This window comes from Plectropomus leopardus, chromosome 24, assembly GCF_026936395.1.
Source record: "Plectropomus leopardus strain MGB_pleo_1.0 chromosome 24, ASM2693639v1, whole genome shotgun sequence".
Classification (NCBI taxonomy): Eukaryota; Metazoa; Chordata; class Actinopteri; order Perciformes; family Serranidae; genus Plectropomus; species Plectropomus leopardus.
The window spans coordinates 2511218-2537365 of record NC_142199.1 but is presented as its reverse complement, the minus strand read 5'-3'; the positions used below and the strand labels follow the sequence as shown (position 1 = coordinate 2537365).

Here is a 26148-nt window from a genome sequence, read left to right as displayed (position 1 = left end):
TATCCTTGAGGCCAAGTTGACATTTGTGCCAAATTTGAAGAAATTCCCTCTAGGTGTTCTTGAGATATTGGTTTTACGAGAATGCGACGGACTGTTTCACAGTGACCTTGACCTTTTACCATCAAATTCTAATTAGTTCATCATTGAGTCAAAGGGGATGTTTGTGCCAAATTTGAAAAATTCTCACATGGTGTTCTTGAGATACTGGTTTTACGAGAATGCGACAGATAAGTTCAAAGTGACCTTTACCTTTGACCTTTGACCATCAAAATCTAATCAGTTTAGTGTTGAGTCAAAGTGGATGTTTGTGCCAGATTTGAAGAAATTCTCTCAGTTTTTTTTTTAAATATTGCATTCACAAGAATGAGATGTCTGTAAGGTCATGGCGACCTTGACTTTTGACCTTTAACACCAAAATCTTATCAGATCATCCGTAACTCAAAGTGTTTGTGCCAAATTTGAAGAATCTCCATCAAGGTAATCTTGAGATGTTGCATTTCAACCAGGATCCAAGGTGGATTTTTGTGCCAAATCTGGAAAAAAAATGCCTGTAATGCTTTCTAGAAATATAACGTTCACATGAATGAGGTGGATGCAATGGCACAGTGACCTCATCTTTTGACCTTTGACACCAAAATCTAACCACTTCATCCTTGACTCAAAGTGGATGTTTGTGCCACATTTGAAAAACTAATCAAAGCCTTTTTTTTAGAAATATCAGGTTGACATGAATGAGACAGATGCAGTGTCATCGTGACTTTGACTCTCGACCTTTGACGCTAAAATCCAACCAGTTCGTCCAAAAGTGGTTGTTTGTGCCAAATTTGAATCAGTCACTAGATTGGGACGAACGCTAAAAAAAATCACCAGCAAGAAAAAGAAAAAGAGAAGAGGAACGGGTGTTAGGGTTGTATGCATACTGTTGAAGAGGTAAAAAGATGGAGAAAAGAAAGAGAAAACGGGATGATAATTAAAAGAAGGAGAGGAAATTAAGGAAAGAGGAGAGGGAAAGGAAGACGTGCCGGGAAAGAGAATGCGTCGGGAGGGGCGGCCTCTTCGTCTAGACTCACTACAAAGAGCGTAATTAACAATAACAAAAACCTGGCTTCCCTTCACCTACTTCAAATAGAGCGCCGCGGGTTACGACGAAGCGTTACCTTGATGTACTACAGCGTGCTCGCCTGCCGAGTCGGCACCGGAATCGACCTTCTAGTGCATTCTGATCACTGCGGCGCTCTCCAGCCCGATTAGGACGATTAATATTAATGGCTTGGCAGTTTCTCTCTGCTGATCAGAGCTCTCGGCTGACTGGTTCCCAGCGTGGCGCCACACCTTGCTGTAGGTGACTGTCAGGTTTGATTATAGGCAGATTAAGGGCTCTCTTTCCCCGCCGCCGCTGTTCGACATACTCAGATAAGCTGCATAAGCGCCGGACGATTATTCACTGTCAGAGAGCGTCGAGAGGTGATGCTGTGAGGTTTGACAGCAGGGACCACACTGTAAAAAGTGTCCGTCTCATTTCCAGTTGTGGAGTTTTTAAGTACAAAACGGCGTCTGCAGGTGTCGGGAAACCACATCTGTCCCAGTCTCATTGCTCTTCTCTTCCTGTCCACCAGATTCCCTCTGACTTTGTCTCCTGTCCCTGTCCCTGTCCCCTAGCTTTCACATACAGCCACAATAATGCTGTCCATCAGGCCTTTCCCAAACTGGACCCCTCCCACTCCCACACCGCCACGGACCCTAACTCGATTTGGAGTCGCCTTCACAGCAGAAGGAATGCGTGTTTTTTGCAATCAGATGAGCACGTCTACGGTTTTCTTGACTGTAGGAGTACATTTTAACCCTTCGGGCCCGCGTCAATATTGCACACTCATATCACTTTGCGTATAAAATGTGCTTTTAAAGTCACGCTTTAAAAAACACAATAACATTATTTTCTACTTTCATTGAGTTATTGTTTTGAACCAACATCAGTCCTAATATAGCCATCAAATACTAATTCATTTTCACTATTTGCACCCTTTAAATGCCAGTTTCTTTTCATGATGCCACTATGTTTTTAGATGAAAAAAAATAATATACTGCATGCTAAGTAGAATTTTTATTTATTATTTGATTATCACAGTTGAGGATCATCAATGATTAGCAGCAACCCTGATTTTTATACTTTTTTTGTGCAGTATCAAGTACTCACACTCGTATCGTTCTGCAAAGTGTGCTTTTCAAAATCAGGCTATAAAAAATACCATGCAAAAAAAATGTTGAAGATGTTGGAACCACACAAAGTGCAGACATTTCTACTTTCATTGACTTTTTATAAATATTCATAAATATAAAATATTCATCAATTGTAGGAATTTTAGCCCTAAGGTTTTCATCAAGATATCACTTTGTTTTTTGATAGAAAACTTTTTTTCAATGTACTAAATGCAAAGTCGTTCTTTTAGGGGTTTTTTTATATTGTTTTTTTATTAATCACAGTCTGGTCGATGATCAGCAGCTACATTGATTGTGACAGGTCATCTAGTAGAAATAGCATATATTTTCTCCATATGCCAAATATGGTAAAAAATGACACCATCAGGTAGATAATAGTAAAAATGACAAATTCGGGGGCGCCTGGTGGCTCAGTGGAAAAAAATCCAATTCCAAGTAAAAATCCCAGAATGACACCCAGAAATAATAGAATGAGTGTTTTTATGCTTTGATGGCTGTGGGATCAAAAATTGCAGTTTGAATGGGTTTCAATGGAGCATTTTTTGCACTTTTTCGAGTTATTTTAGGAGCTGAGCTGGAAATTCCAAGATTAAACAAAAACACACAATCTTGCCAAAATTTACGCCATATGCATGAAAACAGCCAAAACTATCGAAAAAATGAAGAATGAAACGCGCGTAAATGCACCAAACTGTCCCTAAGGGTTACAAAATTAGACACGCAATATTAGAAACATAATAAAGATTACGATCCATTACTATTACAGCCATCCCGAATAATATTAATATACACTGAAAAAAACGACATAAATTGACCAAATATATCACATTAGGGAGCATTACATGATTTTTCTTGCATTGTCATCAGTGCGGCGTGGCTTGCAGAGGGTCTATGGTGTCATTTTTAGCGGTCTGTATGTTGTAAGCGTGTTCAGTGTGATGCACAGCTTTATGGTAAACAGCATTCAGGGGCTTTTCCACGCGCAGTGATGGATGAGGCAGCGAGGCTGATAGTGGCTGAAAGGTAAAAGTGTATCCAACACTGAGGGGTCGGTGGAGGGGGGCGGGGTGCGTCCAGCAGCCGCCACTCAAGTCATTTGTAACACGTTTAGTGCTGAATCAGCATTCCTCAGCTCCAGACGGGGCTTTTTTTTTCTCCTTCACATGTTGCTGCTGGATCTGCTGCTGTGATTTGTGGATCTTTCTTTCTCTGAAGGAAAATAAGGAAAGTGGATGAGGAGGTTTGATCCAGCTCATCATCAGCGCATAAATGTGTGTTTTCTGAGCTCAGCAATTTTTGTGCATTTTCTGGAGATGTATTGGGACACATTTAAGACTTTTAATGGGGAAATATCAAAGTTTTAGTCAGTATTGTTTTATGTATTTTTTTATTTCATCACTTGTGTTTAAGTTTAGATTATATGGTATTATAAAAAAACAAAATTTGAGTAGAAATCTAATCATATATTTAGAGTTTTCCTACAAAATAAATATTTTAAATGTATATTTTCTTTTTTTTTAGCACTTTCTTAATGTCATTTTCATGTGTTTTTTTTAAACTTCTCTTTTTTATTTGCTTATTTTAAGGTAATTTTCTTGTAAGTTTTTTATAAATTTCCTGCAAATATTTATGCTTTCTTCCACTCGTGCCTCAGGTGTTAAAGGGTTAACTGGATACAGGATGGCCAACTGAAACACTGCAGAATTTGTGTTACGTATGAGCATAATGTTTAAAAAGCATCCCAGATAATTAAGTTAATACCCATTTCAGAGCCGAATTAGCTGAGCCCCGCCTGAGCCGGACCAGTAATTACAGCGACGGTGTCGTTTCGGGTTGCCGACGTTAATCATGTGCTATCAAACCCGGGCTCCGCCGAGAGCCAATCAGGTATCAGATTGCTTTGGGAGTAAAGAAAACAAGGCTGAGCAAGAGAGGTGGACCCGACCTCATCCGTCTTCCTCTCGGCCGGGGGGGGCTGCCTGACCTTTGACCCCCGCAGAGCGCCGCAGCATCCATCAGCATGTTAGGTAATGTGCTTAACCACCTATAGGAGCAGCTGCAGGGGACTGTGGGTCCTCCAGGTAGACGGCGATCCAGAGGGGGCGATCCTTCTCTGCTCTGACAGAGATCAGGTCATTATGAAGCGATCTGCGGCGGTCGCAGGTGAAGAATGAGCGTAGTCCATCACAGGGCTCTTTGGCGTTTGAGATGTTTTCTCCTCCCTCTGAGTCTGTTGTGCTGCCGCTGTCGTTGAAGGTGTTAAATGGTTTGTCGAGTGTGTGTGTGTGTGTGTGTGTGTGTGTGTGAGCACGTACAGGGCGAAGCACCTGTCTTGAAAAGCGATCATGTCTTTGCAGATTGATTTGTTTGTGGTAGTTGGGGCGCCGTATCATATCGTCCGTGATAATACTGGTTTAATTTTAATTTTATAAGAGAAATTTACATTGTGATATGGCAGTATTTCGTAACAAAATGACCTCATACCGTTACATACTGCAACAAGAAGCAGGGCTGAAAGTGAAATTATTTCTGGCCAGTAGTGAGTAATCAGTCTGCACAGACTTTTTTCATGGAGAATCTGTAATTTATGTTTTTTTGCATATAACATGGGAACTGCTTATATGTATCATTTTTGTTTGATTTTGTTGTATTATTCATCATTTATACAGAATCTGACTCTCACTATGACTTACTCTAACAAACTAAAGAGGAAATTTATGTTCAGCTCCTACTGACAAGCGAGAAAAGACAAAAAAGTGTTTCCATTGCAGCTTTGCAAACTGTGGCTTTTTCAAATTGCCTGAAATACCACCTCATGTGAGCACAGAAACTTTTTTTTCGAAACTTTTTATTTTATATTTGCAATTTTTTATATGCAATTTAAATTTGCGTATTTTTAAACTTACTGTAAACCCGCCTTTAACACTGTTGGTCGTTATTTAAGTGTTTAACATGTTCTTGAAATTAATGATAAAATATTCTCAGTAGTTTTGTCACATTGTCGAGAATATTGTTATTGCAAAAATTCCTCTGAAATATTGCCATATTATTTTCCAGCAATATCGCCCAGCCCTAGTTTGTGGTCATGATGTTATCATTTTCAACTCAATAATTTATAATAAAGCTAAAACTGCAAGTAACATTAACCCTTAGGGCCCGCTTTAATATTACACACACTCATATCGCCCTGCACACAAAATGCACTTTTCAAAATCAAGCTTCAAAAAATATTCCTTATTTAATATTATTTTCTACTTTCATTGAGTTTATTATTTTAATCAACATCAGTCTGAATCATAATTATCAAATATTCTTTAATTTTTAGAATTTTAAATCCTTTAAATGACTGTTTTTTGTCATGATGCCACCATGTTTTTATTAAAAAAAAAACACACAAAAGTTGCAATATTTTCAACAAATCAAATGCTAAGTGGATTTTTTTTTATTTCTCAGCCTGACAGTGCAGCTAGTGGAAATAGCATGTATTTTTTCCACATGCTAAATATGGTAAAAATGACATAATCAGGTGCAAAATCATTATGTTGTGCAAAAACACTTTTCTGGCCATTCCTCAAAGTCGTAACTCAGGAACAGCAGAGGGGACATTTGGTCGGACACTGAACTGGTGACGCTCGGGTGTCGGCCTTGAAACTGTGCCGACTGTATAGATTGGAGTTGTGAGATGTGTGCTGAAGCGTCGTGTTTTCACAGACATGGAAGTAAACTGTGAGTGCAACTTGACTGGTTTGCAGAAGGGAGTAATTGTAGTTGGACAGAAACAAATAACAGGCACAAATGAGTCACAGGCTGACTTCCAACTTCCTGTACACTCAGGAAGTGAGCCGTGATATTTTGCCGGATAAACGCCGCAGCAGTGCGATGCTACTGTATGCACAGAGGACTTAATTGATTGTGTGCAGTTTCAGTGGCTTAGCATCTGGCGCTCGTGATAATCCCCCTTCTGTCCTGCATCAGTCGGATGTATTGATGAAGCACTCAGGGGCTGTAGTGCTGCATTTACTCGGCACATTAGCCCATTACAGTTATGGGCAGACAAGTAAGAAGAGACTCTTTACCTGAAGAGGAATCGCTTGTGTGGACAGAAGTAAAGCAGGCTGCCGCTTGATACTGTGTGAAAATACACAAGCTGTTTATTTGTGTATTTCTGTGGTAATCTGGAAATTATGCAGAGTAGTCCAGTTTGACCCCGACAGGCTTTTAGCTGCTCAGTAGCAGGTTGTGCGTGTGTTTGTGTGCAAAGTGGCATGATGCTAGATTTTAAACGTACTGAATGATAAAATCCAGGTGGTTTACGGCTGATTTTCGACATGTTTTCTTCCCTTTGTTTGTCAAATTACTGTCGTCAGTGGACATACACATCCAAATATGACGTGCTACACATCCTTCTGCGTTTATTTTGGGCATACATGGACTATTTATGCTTGTTACAGGTATTATGTCTTAAAATACACTTTTGTTTTCACAGGAAATGTACAGTTCTCAATAAATGCATGTGCTTTTTTTTAATGATTTACAGTGTAGGTTAAATACTTAGTTTTAGGTTGGTTTGCTGAGGTTTAGGCAACAAAAGCACACGGTTAGGTGTAAGAAAAACACATAATGGATTTCCTCCGGCCCTCCTGTACGGAGTTTTTGCTGAATTTTGTGGTAGCTGCCGACGATATTTAAAACTGCCTCCATGCATGTCATACCGCCACAGAAGGTGCCGCTGTGTCCGTCTGTGATGCCGAAATCCCGACAAAGTGACCGTATTTTACACACTGGAGATGGATGGATGGATTTTTATAACTACCCTTTGATTAACCCTTCAAAACCAAACTCTTGTGCTGCTTTCAGACGCATTTAAACCTCTGAAACCTGAAAAAAAAGAATCGGTTTGATTTCTTTTGAGAACACGTTAAAAAGGCAGCGAGAAACTTGACAAGAAATATCCTGCAAATTAAAAAAAAAAAGTTAAGGTGAAAATGAGCTGAAAATGAGCTGGGAACAGTTATTCAGTACAATCAATAAAAACTCGTGAAAATGTCAAAAAAATAAAAATCTTGTAATCGTTTATTAAAAAATCAGTTTTTTCTTTTTTTGCATTTTCTTCAGGTCATTTTTGTTTCTTTTTAGTTACATTTTTTGCTTATTTTTTTTAGCTTTTATTTGTAATTTTGACTAATTTTTTGCTATGTTTTTTGTCCATTCCTTGTTAAGTTGCGTATTGCCTTCTTTTTGTGCTTTTTGAAAGAAATCAAGCCAGTTTGGTAAAATGAGAGTAAAATGCATAGGTAAAGACAGTAGCTCAGTGTGACCCCTAAATGACCCTTTTTAGGACCAGTTCCTGTCCGATAATGCTGTTTTTAGTCAGGTTTAGAACCACAGAGTGACAGAATTCGGGTGTTTCTGCTCTTGCAAATGTATATTCACTGTTTTGACCTCTTCAAATATTTAAGACCATCATCTTTCTATAGATTTCTGTAAATTGCCAGTTTGACGGATGATGATGTGCACTCGGGGGCATCTTGTGCCGAAATGTTGTGGAAATACATTCAGTCGGGGGAGTCTTTTCTGTTTGTTGTGTCAATAAACGGCCACCTAAGGCCTTCAGGAATCCGACAAACACCACTTGATCTGTGGTGCAGAGACCATTAGGGCCAGGTATATTGATGGTGCCGCGCCGCCGCAGCCCAGCTCTCCTAGCGTGAGGCAGCATCCATGCCGAGAGGACACTTGTTCACTGTGTGTTTCCAATCACACGCCGGCCGTGCCGAGATGCCTAATGGCCTCGCGCTCAGCCTGTCGCAGGCGAACGCCCGGCGGAGCGCGCATGCGCTCCCGACCAGCCTCCGTCCCATTGGGTGCAGTTCGGGGGCTCGGGCAGATGGGATACAGGCAGTCGGCACAGGGAAGCGGGGGGGGGCTTGAAGGGGAGAGTGAGGGCGAAGGGATGGCGTGGGTGTGTGTGTGTGTGTGCTGCCTCTGCCCATCCGTGCGTTCAACATGCCATCCAGAGACCCCCTTTTGCGAACTGCCCACACTTCATTAGGATGCCAGGATAATGGCCAACAAGCAAGCGCCGTGACACCCCATTTCCTGTGCACTGAGCTCTCCAACCACGACAGATGTCGGCAGTGCCGCCGCCGCCACTACCAAGGGCCCCTCCACTTCCTGCCCGCTTGGCTGAGCCGCCGTCCCACCGCCGGGGAAGAAGGGGCAGCCGGGGCAGACGTGTACACCAAAAAGGGCGCCGCTGCCAATCGGAGGCACTTATGGCATTTTTTTTTTGTTTTGTTTTGTTTTTGCCAGATAGTTTTCAAATTTTGGAGTTAATAGCTGATTTACAACGGGCGCCTGGGATTACAACACAGCGAAGAATCATTACGCCGCCGCCGCCCCTCCAAAATCCAAATGATGTATCTGTAGACAAAACATAAACAGATGTTTCAGTGGCTGTTAGGTGTCCTCGCCGGGGACGTGGATGGGAGGGCGATCATGTGTGTTTGCGAGCATCAGGGACAATGTTGTTTTAAAAGGTGTTATTATGCTTTTGCGGCGGCGGCGGCACGGGGTGTGCACCGGTAATAACGGCGGGGCCAGATTTAGAGTGCTGTCATGGACGCATCAGGAGAGGGAGCAGGGGCCGTGGACCGAGGCTAATGGAGGCAAAACAACCTCCAGCTCCTGCCCCTGCTGTCCAAAAATCAGCTTTTAGAGGGAAAACACAGGCCACCTCTCAGCGCTCACGCAACACGATACGTCAGTATGAGAGGCAATTTAATCCCCTCATTTGAATATGCATCCTCGAGAAAAAACAAAAACACTCCCTCCCTCTCCTGCTCGGCGTTTTTGAACCCCGACCAGATTTCAGGACCGTGGGGGGAGGAAATTGTTGTACATTTCCTGACAAATTGAGTTAAACGGACATTAAGTAGGGCTTTAAGAAAACAAATGGTCGTCTTTATCACAGGTGGACACTGATGGCTTAATGGGGGCCTGCGAGCTGATCGTATCACCAGCTAATGGCTTGACAGGATGCATTAAGGTTTTTGTGTAAAGAACCGGCGAGCGGGGGCCAGGCAGAATGGCGAAAAGCAGACCTGTCAAGTGCTGCGTGTCCCCCTTTTTTTCCTTTTTTTGCGTGGGGAAGCAGATGTTTGTGTATATACGGTGGACTGGCAGAGCGGGGCCGGCAGCAGATGCCTGTACCGCTGCCAAGGTTCAGAACTGTACAGACGGTACATGTTTAGGGAGAGAAAGCTGCCCTCCCTCTGCCATAGGTGGCTCCCCAGCTGAACGACCCCCCCTCCACTTCCTGCCTAACCACCTCAGAGTCCGACCCCTTTTATTTATTCATCTATTTGTTGAATTATTTACTCATTCCAGCGCTCGTTTGGCCGTTAAACGACCCGCCCGGAGGCACGGGGAGGGATGGAGCGTTTACTTCGGGGACAGATGACCGTTCATTTATTGGGAAAATAAAAGCAAATGCGAGAACACTACGGACCTTTACGGCGTGTGCTAAAAAGAGTGAAGAGTTTTGACACCGAGTTAATGAAATTCTTCATATTTGAGTTTTGCTGCAAAATAAAAGTCACCTTTTGCAGCAACAGACACCAAATCAAAGACTTTCACAGTCACGCTTGAGGTGATGTGTTGATCCGTAACTTTTAAATGATGCCAACTCGTTCCTATCAACTCACTTTTCTGTGAGTTTAGACCTTCTATGTCAATTTTATCCCATTAAAACCTCAAAACTTGGGTCTGAACTTCCTGTGTAGTTCACTCAAATTACAAAAACAAAACAAAAAAAAGAAAAACTTCTTTAACAGCCTTTCACCCAGCTAGCAACTTAGTCAACTCAGAAATGAAGTTTATACACAACTGACATAATTTAGACTGGATTCTTTTTTATTAAATCTTTAAAACCTGAACATATTGTCTTCATCTCTTTCAAAAACTTTGAAAGAAGGCAATGAATAACCTTGGCAAAAATTATCAGTTAAAAGTATGAATAAATCACCACAAAATGAGAAAAAAACAGGTAAAAGTAAATAAAAAAAATAATATAAATAATAAAAAATAAATTTAAAAAAATAAAAAAATAATAATAAAAATATATATAATAAAAAAAGCCTGGAAAAAAGGTTCTTTAAAAAGAATAATTAATTGTTTTTTTTTTTAAATATTCTAATTATGACCATTATGGGATATAGTTTTCTAAAAAGAAAAAAGAAGAATTAATTTCTAAATCTGTTAATCTAGTAAAACAGTGAAACCGGCTCAAATGTATAAACAAATCACGAGATAAATTAAATTAAAGGCCAAGCTCAAAAGGTTGGTCTTGAGTTTGATGTTAAAAATATCACCCCTCAGGTCTGCATGCAGGCTGTTCCACAAACGTGCAGCAGATTAACAGTAATGCGTTTTTGCTCGAACTTTTGGGACTTTCAAAAGAAGGGTTGTTATTAAAATTAGTTTCACGCGTATATTTCAAGTCAAACCGCGAAAGAGCTCTTTGGGTAAAGCAGTTTGGTGTCATAGATACTTTCAGGAGACAAAGTTGGAGAAAAAACGGTTTCATGTGTTGAGAACTAAGCATCAGTTTTTTGCAGAAATCAGATATTTAACCTTCAATATATGTCACCTTACAGCTCGTCATTTGCACTTTAATAGCGCTGAGCAAACAGAATACCTTACATCACGCCTTTCCACGCTGAACCCGTAAAGCGAATAAAGCTTTTGTTCAGGGCCGCAGTGGGGAACCTTCAGCCAGGCAAATATTATCCTTTGCTGTTGAGGTTCATCTCATCTTCTGCGTCTTTTGTTATTACAGTCTATTGAATGAATACACCAAAGTGTCAGAGCAATAACGGGGAACACCTCAGCCGTTCGTTATGAGACGGCCCGCGTGTGTAAGGTGGTGATGTGCTTCGTCGACATTGATAATCCCTCCGAGCACCTCGGCGGCCTCCGCTCGCTCTCACCAGCCATTTCCCAACACGGCGGAGGATCACAGCTTCTCCTCTGACACCTCCCTGTAGTTCTGACTTAAGGAGGGAACTTTTTCTTTTTCCCGCTCCCCCCACCTCCTCCTCCTCCTCCTCCTCCCCGCTGCCTTCACCCCCGTGGCTCCCCTGCTTTGGAAGGAGAGCTCTGCTTCGCGAAGGTACAGCTTGTTTTATTAACATCAAAAGCGCCCGTGGGAGACGGCAGTGATCAAATTCCCCTCTAATTAAAATGAACCTGGGTTGAGAATGTTGCGCTGTTTAATATGTACAGAACGCCGCTGATTGCACAAAGCGGCTCCTCCTTTTGTTGCCGCAGATAATGCGGGCCCTGCCGAGACGCCGACGTGGGCGGAATGAGCATACCTACAGAGCGTCCTCCTGATCTGGGTGATGTCCTCATCGCCGTCTGATGTGATGTCAAATGTGGCCGGCGAAGCCTAAGCCTCACCTCGCCTTTAATTTGGAGGGTGATTGATGGACCTGGAGGCGATATAGCGAAAAGCGTTCAGCTCCTGTCTAGGTTGCCTCGTCCGCCCTTTGCCGAGCCGGCGCGGTTTGGCAGCCCTTCCCTCGTCCTTGCTTCCCAGGACGCCTCTAAACTTTCTCAGAGTTCAAGTTCACTTTGCTCTTCCTCGTCAGCTTGTGATGCGAGCATCAACACAAAGAGTGATGGTGGATTTGCAAAAGCTTTCCGTCCTTTTGGATCAGAAACAGCACGTTATTTTTAGCACCTATATGAGGAAGATTTAGAATCTGACGGCGTATTTTAAGGTGGGAAGTACAATTTCTTGATGGTCAACCTCAAACTCTCGGTGATTATTTGATGGGCTACGATTTCTGGTTTTGACCCTAAATTCAGTCATTTGTACGATACGAAGCCTGTTTTAAAAAATAACTCCACCTAAAGGCTAATCAAGGTGCCCCAAAGTTAAAGGAATTGCTCCTCTTTGCTTGTTAACCCTTGAAAACCTGGATTGACATCACTTTTCTTATGGAGATTTGGAAAATATAAAAAAAAGGTAGGCAGACGTGTCCACAGAACTATATTCTGAATTATCATAATTATTATTTTACAGGATTGTTGTTATTTTTAAGAACTTCTTAAAGTCATTTTCTTGTTTGCTTGGGTTTTTTTCTGATTTTCAGGTAATTTCCTTGAACTTTTTACAATTATTTTGATCAGTTTTTGGTAATTTCTTCTCCTTCCTTTTTTCTGAAAAAGTAGGCCAATTTACTCATGTAGCCTAAGGGCTGAACTGATCCTGTTACTAAAAAGTGTAGCATCATGAATTAGAGACCATCGTTCTTAAGTGAGAGAGGAAATTGACTAAAGTCATGTTTATTTTCTTAAAATATGTAGAAAAGTCTCTCAAAATTTCTTAGAATTTGCACTTTGACCAGAACCAATTAACCCAGTCTGAGATTAGAGCAGCATTTCATTGATTTAAGTGCTGTGATGCTCATTTTTCTAGAAAATGTGAATCATGATCTTGAAAATTGGGTTACATGGATCAGTATCACCCGCTGGCAGAGCCTTTGATCTTGTTTTAAGAAAAAGAAGTCTTGGAGTCAGTTTTGCTTTTCTGTAAAGATCTAAAGAGATAAAAGGTCACTGAGGGCCGGAGTCCGTCTGGGTCAGCATTAGTGTAATATATTGGACATTAAAATAAGCAGAGTTTGCATCCATTGTTAGTTTAGTGTTGTAAAAGTTGTTTATGGTATGTTCTCACACCCGTTGACCTGTTCTTACCGTTTCGTCGCCCGTCTGCCACAAGAATCCAAATTTGTTGACCGAACATCCAAACTCCTTTTTCTTTCTGGACGCAGCCTCTTCGCTCAGCGGCTTAACATTCAGGTTTGGGCTGCGGCTGTGACGCTGCAGGGTTTGCAGAGAGGTGAGATGAGGGATACAAATTCAATTTAGGTGTTTCTGCCGATCAATGACAGCAATCCAACCTTGATCTGAGGTTATGAATACCTGAGCAGATGATTCATGTAACGCATACAGATGACACGAGCAGTACAGCTCCAGAGAAAAGAAATCCACCGCTCGGTTCGGTGATTCACTTCAGTGGAGGATTAATCTCTTTGCTTGTATTTAGATTTGTGGTCACAGCACGAGAGTTAAGGGCACATTGTGACCTTTGACCTCTAAAATGCTGATCAGCAAAAGGACGTAATGGTGCAGTGCTTGAGGGGCAGCTGATGTAATCAAGACCACCTTAACTGATACCGGGTTATGACTAAAACCTGAGTGTGTCTGAACAAAAACGAGACCAAGACTTCAAGGGGTTAACCCCGCAAAGTCCTGGACTTGTCTTGGTCTCAGGCCCTCAAGGTCTTGGACTTCAACCCTGAAAGTCTTGATCTTGACTCAGTCTGAACCCCTCAAAGTTTTGGTCTTGTCTCAATCACATGAAGTCTTGGTCTTGCATCGGACTGAACCGCTTGAGGTTTTGGTCTCGTCTCAGTTTTAAAGTCTTGATCATGACTTTGTTGCAACCCCTTGAAGTTTTGGTCTTGTCTTGGTCTCAAGCCCTCAAAGTTTTGGCCATATCTCAGTCCTAACACCTTGAAGTCTTGGTGTTGGCTCAGTCTCAATCTCAATAAAGGTCTCTGTCTGCAGATCGAGACCTTGAGGGGTTGCGACCAAGTCAAGACCAAGAGTTTAAGGGATTGGGACAAAGTTAACACCAAAGTTAACACCAAGGTATTCGGACCTAGTCAAGACCAAGACCAAGAAAGAGCGAGACTTAGTCAAGACCTAGACTTCCAGGGGTTGACACCAAAACAAGACCAATACTTTGAGGGACTGAGACTAAGACACAACCAAGAGTTTACGCAGTTGAGGCCGAGATAAGTCAAAGACCTTGAGGGGATAAGACAAAAATGAGACCAAGACTTCTAGGGGTCAAGACCAAGTCCAGATCATCCCAATAGTTGTGGCCTCAACTGGTCTTGGTAAAAAGAAAATCCTCTTTGTCTGAGACTGAGACAAGACAAATTTAAAATGCATTTGAGTCCAAGATGACACTGAGACCTTTTAAAGTGGTCTTGAGACCAAAACCAGTTTCAGGTACTACAACACTGATGAGGGATACCAGAAACTTTGTCAAAAAAAGTAATTTAAGTTTGTGACGAATATAATTGACCTGACTCATCTTATTAAATACATCTCTGAGAATGGTAAATTTGGGACGTCACCAAATAATCTGCACACGTGCAATAATTTACCGAAAACACAGACTCTTTTTTTTAAGTATGTAACTTTTCGGAATAAGTCACAAGTCGATACTGTTCTCGCTAACTTATGAAAAGTCAAATGCCCCACTTACACATCAAGCCTGCGCGGCCAGAAACAAATCCATAATGTTTCTGAAGTAGATGTTTACTTCTCTCACATAATTTATAAAGTTTTTCATGATTGAATCGATGGAAAGCCTCAGCGGCGTCCAAGAAACACACAGACCAGCAGAGGTGCAACTAACAGATTTATAAGCCAAAAAATGTAACTTTTACCAAACCACCAGGACTTTAACACCTTTTTTATGCGTATAATTACCAATACTTTTAATTTGACCTGTTTTATATTTTAATATATGAACTGGCAACACAGAGATGATGAGTCGGAGACACAGATTGGATATTCTGTATTTGATTAGTAATGAATCATCATTTTCGGGTCATGATCTTCCTCCAGAATGGACACCCGGAGTCGTTTTGGAACCGAACCCTTCATTTGTGTTTGTGAACATTTGTTAAATGTGCGGCACATAATCAGCACACAGCACCACATTCAGTCTGAGTGGATTCCTGCATACTGGAATCAGAGGCTTTGCTTTTTACAGCTGTCCCGGCCTGCTGTCAGACTGGAGCAGGTAGCTTGCACTCCATTAAACAAACACTGTGGCCCCTCACTTTTATTTGACATTTTATTTGGCTGTGACAAACGAGCAGCAGTTGGATTATAACATAATTTGTCTCCTCTTTATTACCGGCACAAAGGACACCATTCATTAATTATTCTGCCGTTGCCGCTCAACACTAACTGGAAAGGTCCCTCTTTGGACAGATGGCGAGGACAATGTTATTTATATCAATCAGTCCAAAATGTTCAGCGAGGATTACTATTCCTTGGACCGCTTTGATTTATGTCTCTGCACCTCACCCCGTACCCAACCTCACCGGCTCCTGCAGGGACACTTTAATCGAATGGGAATTGAAAACAAACTCGCGAGGCAGGCAATGTGTTTGGGCATGTTTATTTATACATCTCACTTTTCTGTTTTTCCCCCGCCAAACTAAAGTTGTGTTGCTGTTGTTTCTTTACAGAGAGCGGCGTTTAACTTGCAAGACTGGAAGATTTCACACACAACAAGACTGCACTTCCCATTCTTTAGTGTTGATCGGTGTCTGCCTGTGTGGAGACGTTTACAGTCTGCAGGTAAGAAGCTCCACTTAGTATCGCTTCTAAAGTGTGATTTCAAAGCTGCTGTTTGCAGTGTTTCACATTAAAACGCCGGTGAAAAGATTGGTATCTGCTCTAAATTATTGTAGTCTGCCAGGGCTGGTCCAAACCTTTTTGCGGCCCTATATAAAATGTCCCCCTACTCCCCCCCACATTTTTCAAATATGCAAAAATTACTCCAAAACCAATAAATAGCCTGATAAACAACACATTATCATCCTTACTCTTCAAATATCGCGGCTTTGTCTTTGGACTTTCACGTCTACATGTAACACACTAGATATACGTCTGCATCTGTTGTCTGCGTCCTGAGACGATATCTAAATTTACACTCATTAAATGCATTGTATCAATTTAAAATAAGCTTCTGTTTTTTAACGTGCTCAGTTGATGCATAGTTTCTTTCAGAGTAAATTTACAACATCGCGAAACACCATATACACCATACACCATATTCATATTTATTTCCTTGTGCAACAAAAGCATGAGATTAGGTTTAGGCAAAGAAAACATATGGTCAGGTTCAAAAATAAGAGAAGAAATAAAGAAAAAACCAAGTCTGCACACTAGATTATGTTCCCATATATATTTAATACAATTAACACCAATTATTATTTTTTATAGGAGCATAATCTAGTCCGTTGACTTTGTTTTTTCTTCTGTGATATTATCTGATATCGAGCAGCCAGTTTTTTGTTGTCCAAATGTGTGTGCTTTTGTGAAAATTATGAACTAACGCGGTCTAGTGGTGTATCATCATACTCGAACACGACCTTTTTGCATCAATGTCTGACCCCAAAATCACTGACTTATTTATCAGTATTTAACAGGTAGGAATTGAGAAAGGATTGTGATAAAAGTTGAACTATACCTTTTCACTATAAGAATATGCACAAAAAAAGAAAAGTATAAGAATGTAAGTGAATGAGTAGGTGAAATTTTATTTAATAGCACCTTTTGAAATCCATGTTATAAAATGCTGTACAGACGGAAAGAGTTTCAAAGCTCAAAGCATGATACAAAAATAACATTACAGCAGGAGAAAATGGCACAAAGAAAACAATTAGCAGCATCAAAATTCAAAATAAGGACATAAGATTAGATAAGATCCTTTATTAGTCAAGTCAAGTCAATTTTTTCATAAAGCCCATTATCACAAATCACAGTTTGCCTCAGAGGGCTTTACAGCGTACGACATCCCTCTGTCCTTAGACCCTCACATCGACTGAGGAAAAACTCCCCCAAAAAGTCCTACAATGGGGAAATATGCATTGTTACAGCAAGGTGTGAAAAAAATAACAAAACGAGGTGCCAAAGTCAACATCTAAATTGTAATAATTACAGCCAGTTTCCAGTCAACACTGGCAGCTGGTTTCTCGATGGAGCATGTCTGGATTCCACTGTAAACATGCACAATCTCATTCCAGACAAGGACCAGCCAAGGACCAACCAAGGACTAACCAAGGACCAACCAAGGACCAACCAAGGACCAGCCAAGGACCGGCCAAGGACAGGCCAAGGACCTGCAGAGGCTACATCATGGAGGTAGGAAAACTCTACGTGGCTGCATCTGTTATTTGCTGCAGGAAGTGAGCGATTACAGGCTTTTAAAAGCATGTCAAACATTTTTCGAATTAGGCGATGTAAAAAGCGTCTGATATTAGTACCTGCAGCAGGCAGGTCGAGTAAAACCTCAGACTCGGTGCTGCAGTTTGTAGCATTTGGAATAATGAATGTAAAGCAGCCTAACGTGCTCGTCGAGTACAAACAGAGACAGGCAGGTCTGCCCTGACACCGCCTCTAACAACTCATCATTACCTTTCTTCTCTGCATGCAAACCAGTCCCAGAGCAACACTTGGTAGCTGGGCGCCGCGATTTACGCGTCTGTGTGGAAAGAGAAAAAAAATATATTTTGTAATGAATACCATTTACGATGTAATTAGTTTTATGCAAACTAGTGAAGATGAAAGCAAAAATCTTTATAAATTATGAATCATGTTATAACTTATCAGGGGTGCTTATCATCGAGTTAACGCACCTCCCCGTTAATTAAAAATGTTCACACAGAGTCAAAGGAGGGAGAGAGTTTGCCGGCAGACTCATCAGGTAGCTCCGTCTCCGAGAAAACCGATTCTGAAGGAAGCCTTTGTTCTCGCTGCTCGGTCTCTCAGATCAGGGCCAGCGTTTGGGCGAGAGAGGTAAACAACAATAAGGATGCAGGACAGGGAGAGAGAGAGCGGGAAACAAATACTGACAGGTGTAAGAACATCGCCCAACACTGGCAGGGACGAGCACAGTGGACAGAAATCACCCTGACAGAAGACATGAGCTCTAGGTAAAAAGCACTCCCCTCTTTCCTGAATTCTTCCAAACGTTTGCCCATTGACTAGAAAAATCTCCCCGGGCCCCTGATGGTCCCTGGCTCGGCGCGAGGATGCCCAGGCGCTACAGCAACGCTCATAAAAACTCAATTCATCAAGACGAGCGTAATTTGCTCCGAACGGAAAGCGCCACAAAAGGGGGCGAGCTTGTCAGCGAGACAGGTGGCTGGAGATCTCGCTCTGATACTGAGCGATATGAATAATAGATTCTGCTAAATGTACGCCAGGACCCGGGCTGTAAACACAGCTGCCTCCTTTCCCTTCCAAAAGAACAGCTTGGCTGGATGAGAAGCCCGAGCGCTCTGCCTCCACCTGAGGACTGGAGGGGGAGCGGGGAGGGGAGGAGGGGGGCGATTAACTAATCAAATGCACGGGCTAAATAGGAGGCAAGGAGAGAAAGAGGAGGCAGACAAAGGGAGGGGGGAGAGGTGCAAGTCAGAGGCTTTACCCTCGCTGGTTTTGCTGAAGCGCCGAGCTGCACAAAGGATGTTGATTAGTGAGAAATTGACTCAATCTAAACATTTTAAAACGGGAGCTTTTCATTCAGCAAAAGCCCTTAACTTAAACACACCTTTGTATGAAGTGTCAGGGATATCTTATTTTGTGTGGAATTACAAAACCGTTCATGTTTTGATAAATGAAGTAATCAAGTCAGTTTCACTAACTTGGATCGACGTCACTTTTCTGGCGTTCAGATGCCTTTCACGACTATTTAAACCCAGAGTAAATTGGTGCAATTTGTGTAAAGAAAATGGAGAAAAAAAAATGAATTTGGTAATAAATGTTTCACAAAATGCAAGAAATTAGTAGATTTATAAAACTATTTTTTAATAAAAGCTAGGGAGAAATGGCCAGGGGAAAAAGCAAAAAAAAAATTTAAAAAAAACCTCAGGAAAAACGATACTGATATCATAACATATACAAATTTAAAATTATGTTACGAAAATATTCAAATTTTTTAAAGCACTTTTTACGTGTAATTTTTAAAGCCTTTTATAAAATCTAATTTATTTCACATATTTTTACATAATTTCTTTTCTTTTTTCTTTTTTTGTTTACATTTTTTTTTTTGCAAATTTTTTGGTTGTCATGTCTTATTTCGTTGCTCATTGCCTTCTTTCCATGTTTCTCTCCAAATACAATAACCTTGAGGTTTCTTACTTTGGTTTAACTTAAATTGGCTGTATCACTGGAACACTATACAGTAGTGACCATAGTACTTTTTTAACGTTTTGGAAGTATTTGAGAGACCATCAGCACAGATGTGTGAAGCGCATATTATACTTTCTGCTGCTGCAAAACTCAAACTTAGTCTTCGGCCCATGTCTATGTTTAAACAGGCTGGCATGCATGTGTGCAGTCTTTTTTGGTATTTATCTGTCCCTTGAGCGAACATTAGTAATTTGCATTTCTTGCATTCAGTTATGCTGAGTCACAGAAACTTAGTCAGCCTAATAAAGCCAGTAAGAAAACTCAGCAAACAAGACAGCTGATGATGGAAAGTCTTGTACAAAAGCATTTCACTTATTTAAAACCATAATGTTTCTGATGATTAAGACACATTAAAAGTAAAAACAAAATGTGTTTTATGCTTCAATATCCAGTGCAGTCCAACTTTATTTATATAGCACCTTTCATACAATCATGCAAAGTGAAAAAACAAAGATAAGACAAAAAAATGACGACATCCATAGACTGTATGAGTAATGGACATTGCCACGGTGACAGTTTGACGTTTTGAAGCGAGAAATTTCGGCATTTCAGCCATTAACTCTGCTTTGGAGGCAGCCTCAAGTGGCCATTAGAGGAACTGCAGTTTTTCGCATCAGCTTCATTTTTCAGCCTTCGAAGTTGTCGCTTGTTGTCGCTTGGAGGCAGTTTTAAGTAAAAGTCGAGCGAAAGGATGCCTTAAAGTTTCTTTTAAAGATGTCAGCAGATGTGGAGGAACACTGTACTACGAGTTGGGCAACAGATGCTAAATGTCGACTCCTTGTTCTTTTTTTTTGGTGAAATTCTTGGGAAGATATAACTAAACGCCGACCTCCTGCTGTTGCCTGATCCTGTTTAAATAGATCTAAAATGAGAACCATAATAGCTCGAACATTTACTCTTTTCACAACCGAAAGCTGAGTCGTCTGTCTTTCACTTTGTTACCTTATGAAAACATCCTGCACACGTGGAATTTGCTAGCGAATTTTCTTGCCGTTTTTTTGCGAACGGCTGCAGAAGATTGTAATAATCCTGTATATATGGATTTAAAATAAATACCATAATAGCCAGAACATTCATTCTTTTTGCAGGAACAGATCAGATCTCAGAAACTAAATCATGTAGATAGTTCAAATAACTCAGTGTTAATAGATAAATATATATATTTTTGTTCTACATATAAAAATCTCTTTTTATTTTGTAAAATCTGATGGCAAACCTTTTTTTCCCTTTTTAGTCACACAGTTTCACTACTTTTATCAATTATTCTATTTTATTGACTAACATAACCTTTTAGCTCAGGTTAATGCAGATGATAGGGATATGAAGTATTTGAATGTCGTCCAAAAATGACATTTCAAAAGCAAAAATCCTCGTGTTTAAAGGTTTGAGTGACTTGTCTGAGCTGAATCAACATCTGTGTTCAGTTATCACCTCAGGTGATTTTGAGGATCTCTTCATCCTGATACATTAAATCCACCTTTGTTCCTTTGCATTGACCCTTTAAGATCTCTCTAAGAGACCTGCGCTCCTGACTTGCAACATTGCAACATTTTTGTCCTCGCGTCCTTGTTTTTGTGTTTCGAAGTCAAACGCTGTGAATAATGCAGAGGCTCTGAATAGTGTTTGTTTTGGCAGAGACTATGCGAGCTGCAGCTCTGCGGGATGAAGTCACACATTGCGAGGAACATCGTAGCGGTTTTACTCACGGATGTGTTTACTCATGAATTATCACGTGCATCTCGCCCTGTTGACTCACAATGGACTACACTTCCTTGCTGATGTAATTTTCCCGCGCCAACCACCACCACCACCACCACCACCCACTCTCTGACACTTCATCGGCGGCTGCTCCCCTGCACATTTGATGACTCCCCAGATGAAATTTAGGAGGATTTTGCCCAGCCGAAGGTAATTAATTCTTCAATTAAAATGTTGTTAAACATTTTTAATGAGTAATTGGCACTGGGGAATCGGATACAAAACTATGTTTAACCAGAGACAGACAGACAACACGGATGTTTCAAAGTTGGTTTCTGCAAATCTGTTCGTTGACCCACTTTTTTTTTTTTTTCCTCCTTGCGTATTGCGCGGCGCAGAAATATAAATAAAAAATCAAAAGTGAAAGCGTCTCCTGGCACAGAGGATGTGTCCTTCATCTCAGGTGACTACTGCTTCATTTGGCTGCATCCTTTTTTTTTTTCCTCCACGCTCCCTAATTAGGGCACGAGACGGCACACAACAACCTGAGATACAGAGCTGCAGTGAAATGTAACATCACAGTGCAGGAACACCATCCACTTAACCTGATTTCACTTCCACGTGAACAAAGACGAGGACGCAGGGATGGAGCAGAGCATGTTTCATTAATCGCCGGCAAAATGACAGACAAATAAGAACACGCTTCGGTTTTAACACATCCTGGAAAGCAGACGAGTATTTCTTCCCGACACGGTGTATGAAAGGAAGGATGAAAACTCGCTTACTGTACAACCTCCCTGTTACCTGTTACTGTCCAGGTGTGGCCTGTCTCAGTTACAGGCTCCGTTTGGTTGCCATGCAACCAAGTTGTTGGCTACCTGCTGGAAATAATGTTATTTAGCTGCTTAGATCGTGCAAACAAATCTGTGTATTTGTTTTTGTCGCAGTGTTAGCTAAAGAAGACGCAAAATCACGGGGATAACATGGACAATTTTCAGGCTATTTTCTTGCTACTGCGATTTATTAAATATACCTGAGGTATTGGAACTTCCTCCATTTGGGGTATATAAAATGACTATTTCAGGAATATTGAGTATAAACTAAGTCTTTGTTTGTTATGTTTTTTGTTTTCCTGCTCTCACAGACTCATATTCACAGAGCAGGGCTTTTGCAGAGCTCCGATTGTGATTATTTAGTCACATTTTGTGACCATTTTTAAGCCATATCGCCCCGCCCAACATTGAATCAAAGTTTTCTTCACAGAATGATTTCTGATGTATTCCTAATTTGAAATTAGGATAATTTCTGGTGAAGATGAGGCCACAGGTTGGTCTCAGATCAGCCATGGTGCTCTTGTTTCCAGGCTGCTGCAGCATTTATTTTATTTAAATTTTAATTTTAGTTAATTTTATTTATTAATTTAAAGGTATGTCTTGACTTTTGTTTTTTAAACTAATTTCTTGCATATTTTGATATTTTCTTCTACCTTTTTCCCATGTTTTTGCAGCAAATCAAGGCGAGTTGCTCACATTTCAAAGGGTGAAACTAATATATTAATCTTTTAAAACCCAGTGCAACATGATTTGGCACGTTATGCCATCGTAGACTCAGACTGACACGTCGTGTTTCAGCAACTTGAATAAATCTGCCTGCCTTGACTCCGCAGTCCTCGTTAGCTTGGTGCTGTCTGCTCCTGCTCTTCTTCTGCTCATCAGTTTAAAACACAGGAGCGTCAGAGGGAGTCGTCCTCTGCTGCAGGAGGAAGTGGCGTTTTGTTGCGTATTCACGAGCTGCAACGTTAGCTAATCATGAAGCTAGTTCAGGGAGCCTCAGTTCATTACAGCTCTGCACTCTGTAGGTTCCTGGCATTGTTCTCTCAATTAGAGACTTGTAAATGTGTTGCTTGCTTAATCACCCAAAAACTGGCCCTTAGGACTTCCCCTTAATGCAACCCCATTAAGAGGGGCCATCAAAACAAAAGATCTGCCTCTAATGGCAATAATCCCTCACTTCTGTCACGCCCAAGCCAAACTTGTATCTTAAATGAGCGATGATGGATGAGAGCAGGCCTCTGTGTCAGAGAGCTTTATTACTGGTGATGGATGCGCCGGGCACGCCGCACACCAAACCCTCGACCGGGGCCCCGTCGCCGTCAGAGCCGGCCCATCCCGAGTGAGTGTCACTTAACCCGGCGTCTCTGGAAGTCAGTTGGCCGCTCGTGGCGCTGAGGGGAAACGGAGGGAGAAATAAGGGCTTATCCAAACAAGCTCATTAGCACAATTAGCGCTCGTTGCCTGCCGATGGACCCCCGGAGCGCTCCTAAACTTTGACTACACACTGCGGTGACTCGGACTTGGAGTGGCATGGCCGGGGAGGAGTGAGCAGCGAGCCAAAGGCGGCACGTTAAAGCAGCTGGTGCAACATGAACCGTGTGCACGACATTTTATTCTGAAAGCTGTTTGTAAAAGTGATGGAAAATGGTGTTTTTATTGGAATTTTTCTTTGCTTTTTCCTTGAGAACGATAACTTATCAGACTTAACCCTTTGAATCCTCAGTGATTTGACTTGATTTCTCTAAAAAAACATGGGAGGAAGGCAATGAGCAACGTAAGAAAAAATTGGCAAGAAATTTGTAAAAAGTTGCAAAAAAACCCTGAAAATCAGCAAAAAAAACCAAACAAACAAAAAATTAATTATAATAATTATGAATATTAATTTTGGATTTTTTTTCCTAGTGTTAAAAAAAAAAATCAATCTACTAAATCTAACAATGAAAGAAGATTTGACCCCAAAGAATAGCAAGAAATAAAAAAGTACAAGAAAAGTACCTGGCAATTTGTGAAAAAAACAAGAAAATGACCTAGAGGAAGTCCTTAAAAATATATAATAACTTTATAGCATACTTTTCAACATATAATTAGGATAAATAAAGAAATTACCCAAACATTTAAAGACATTTTAAAAAGTACAAGAAAATTAGTATTAAAATATATTCATTTAATAATGATATTAATTATATATATGTATATATATATATATATTTATATATATATATGTGTGTGTGTGTGTGACATAATTTTAAAAATAGATTCTTAATTATTTTAAATACATTTTTTCCCTTTTTTTAAATTCCTAGATAATTTTTCTTTCTCTTTTCCATTATAAGTTATTTTTCTTGGTCTATTGGTGGACATTGGTCTATTTTCTTTTTCCAGTGTATCTTTCCAAGTTGCTTGTTGCCTTTTTTGCATATTTTCAGAAGTTAAACCAATTTGCTCAAGTCTCAAAACTTTAAATGCTTGTGAAGGCATCTGAATGCAGCAAAGAAACACTGGGGTCAATCCAGGTTTCAAGGGGTTAAGCGGATGTTAATTTAAAGGGTGCATCAGCCCAGAGTCGTTACATTGGAGCCTTTTTTTCTGCTGCTAACTGCAGCATTTACTGAGCTCTGGACCAATTTCAAAAGTTATTATTCCTGCGAGTCACCCAGACACAAAAACATGGGAAAAGGATCCAAGTGCAAAATATTGGAGTTTCCCTTTAAGGTTGACTTCTGAAAAGCGACATTTTCACCTTTTTAGTTAATTTTTGGTGTCTTTTTGTGCATCAGTTAAACCGTAATCCTCTGTATCTTCGTTTTCTTGGACTTTTTCTGGAACATTCCCATAATTATTTCCTGCTTTTACATCAAGCAGTTTCATTTTAAGTGCACACTCGACCCCCTGCTGTGCTTTTTCCTGCCTCAACATCTTGTTTCTACCAAAACAATATTAGGAAATATTGTCTTTTGTCCAACCATGGTGCAACTTACTGTGAAATCACAAAACACATAAGCTTCATGTGCTGTATTTATTTTTAAACTGCATTTCATAATAGCCTCAGACTGATTTTATCCTCTATTATATGAGCTTATGTGTTATTTTCTCGCTGTCTGATCCCTCTCTGTGCTCTTCATGACCTTTGACCTTTGGATTTGTCAGTATAGGTTGCTCTAACCCGTCCGTCTAGGAACTGTAGCTTCCTCTGTGGTTCCACGTTCTTCGAGTCTCGGTGTAAGAGCGTCCTCTGAGGGGATCCAGTATACAATGTAAATGTTGTCCATGTGAGCATTTCTAAATACAGCCGCCGCTTTCCCTCTGCATGCTGCACGCCAAGCCGCTGCAGCCATTAAGGTGCGGCACAAAGACACATAAACCCTCTAACGTCGTATTCGTCTTAATTATATATGGAAGCCATTATATTCCCCAGACGGCGCGGTATATTTAAAGAAACCAGAGTCCTTCAAACACTTCTCCTCTCAGGGATCTCATAGTTAACAGGAGATCTGCTCTTAAGGGAGCCTCCTTTGGGTACGCAGGCGGGAAACAGCCAATCACAGCCGCAGTGCCGCCCCAACACTCGGGCTCATTACATATATTTGAAGAAGAACGTTTGCAGATGAGCGTCTCAGCAGAGAGAGGTTTCCTTTCAAGGCAGCAGAAGATAAATTCAGATTTGAAAAGCAAACAGCCTGAAAATATCAGCACTTTGAGGTGATTTTTACCTTAAAATTGTCATTCTGGAAATAAATAATCATAGTTTAAAATGCAAAGGGTCAGTCCAGTCATTTGGAAAGTCTAAAGTTTAGAAAATCAGCTTTTATGCGTCCAAGACTGTGATATCTGAAGTTGGAGGCATTATGTTTCCGGGTTGTCCATTGATAGATCTTGAACTGAGAAAATTTGGGGTTTCATAGGTCAAAGTTCAACGTCACAGTAGCCCTGCATGTGTCTCATTTTCATGATATTTAAACATCTTGGAGGAATTTCCTCAAAATTTTGCACTAACGTCCACTTTGAGTCAAGGATTTACTGATTAGACTGTGGTTGTCATAGGTTAAAGGTCAAGGTCACTGAGACCTTGTGTCCAGCTCAGTCTTGTGAATGCAATATTTTAAGAACGCCTTAAGTTTTTTCTTTTTATATATAGCACAAACAGCCACTTAGACACAACTATAAACAGACCTGAATCTGGTTGTCATAGATCAAAGGTCAAGGTTAATGTGACCTTGCATCTGTCCCATTGTCTTGAATGCAATATCTGAAGAAGGCATTTGGGTAATATCCTCAAATTTGGCACTAATGTCCTCTTGACTCAACAATGAATTGATAGGAATTT

The 26148-nt window shown here is 40.8% G+C and overlaps 1 protein-coding gene across 1 annotated transcript in view; it reads left to right on the top strand.

The window, feature by feature from the left end:
- Window positions 1–26148, top strand: part of LOC121962891 (uncharacterized) — a 326081-nt gene that overhangs the window by 157992 nt on the left and 141941 nt on the right. Inside the window, exons 9-10 of the mRNA XM_088074350.1 lie at window positions 15564–15675; window positions 17127–17244. The gene's annotated coding sequence lies outside the window, so the exon portion shown is untranslated. The remainder of the gene's footprint in view (window positions 1–15563; window positions 15676–17126; window positions 17245–26148) is intronic.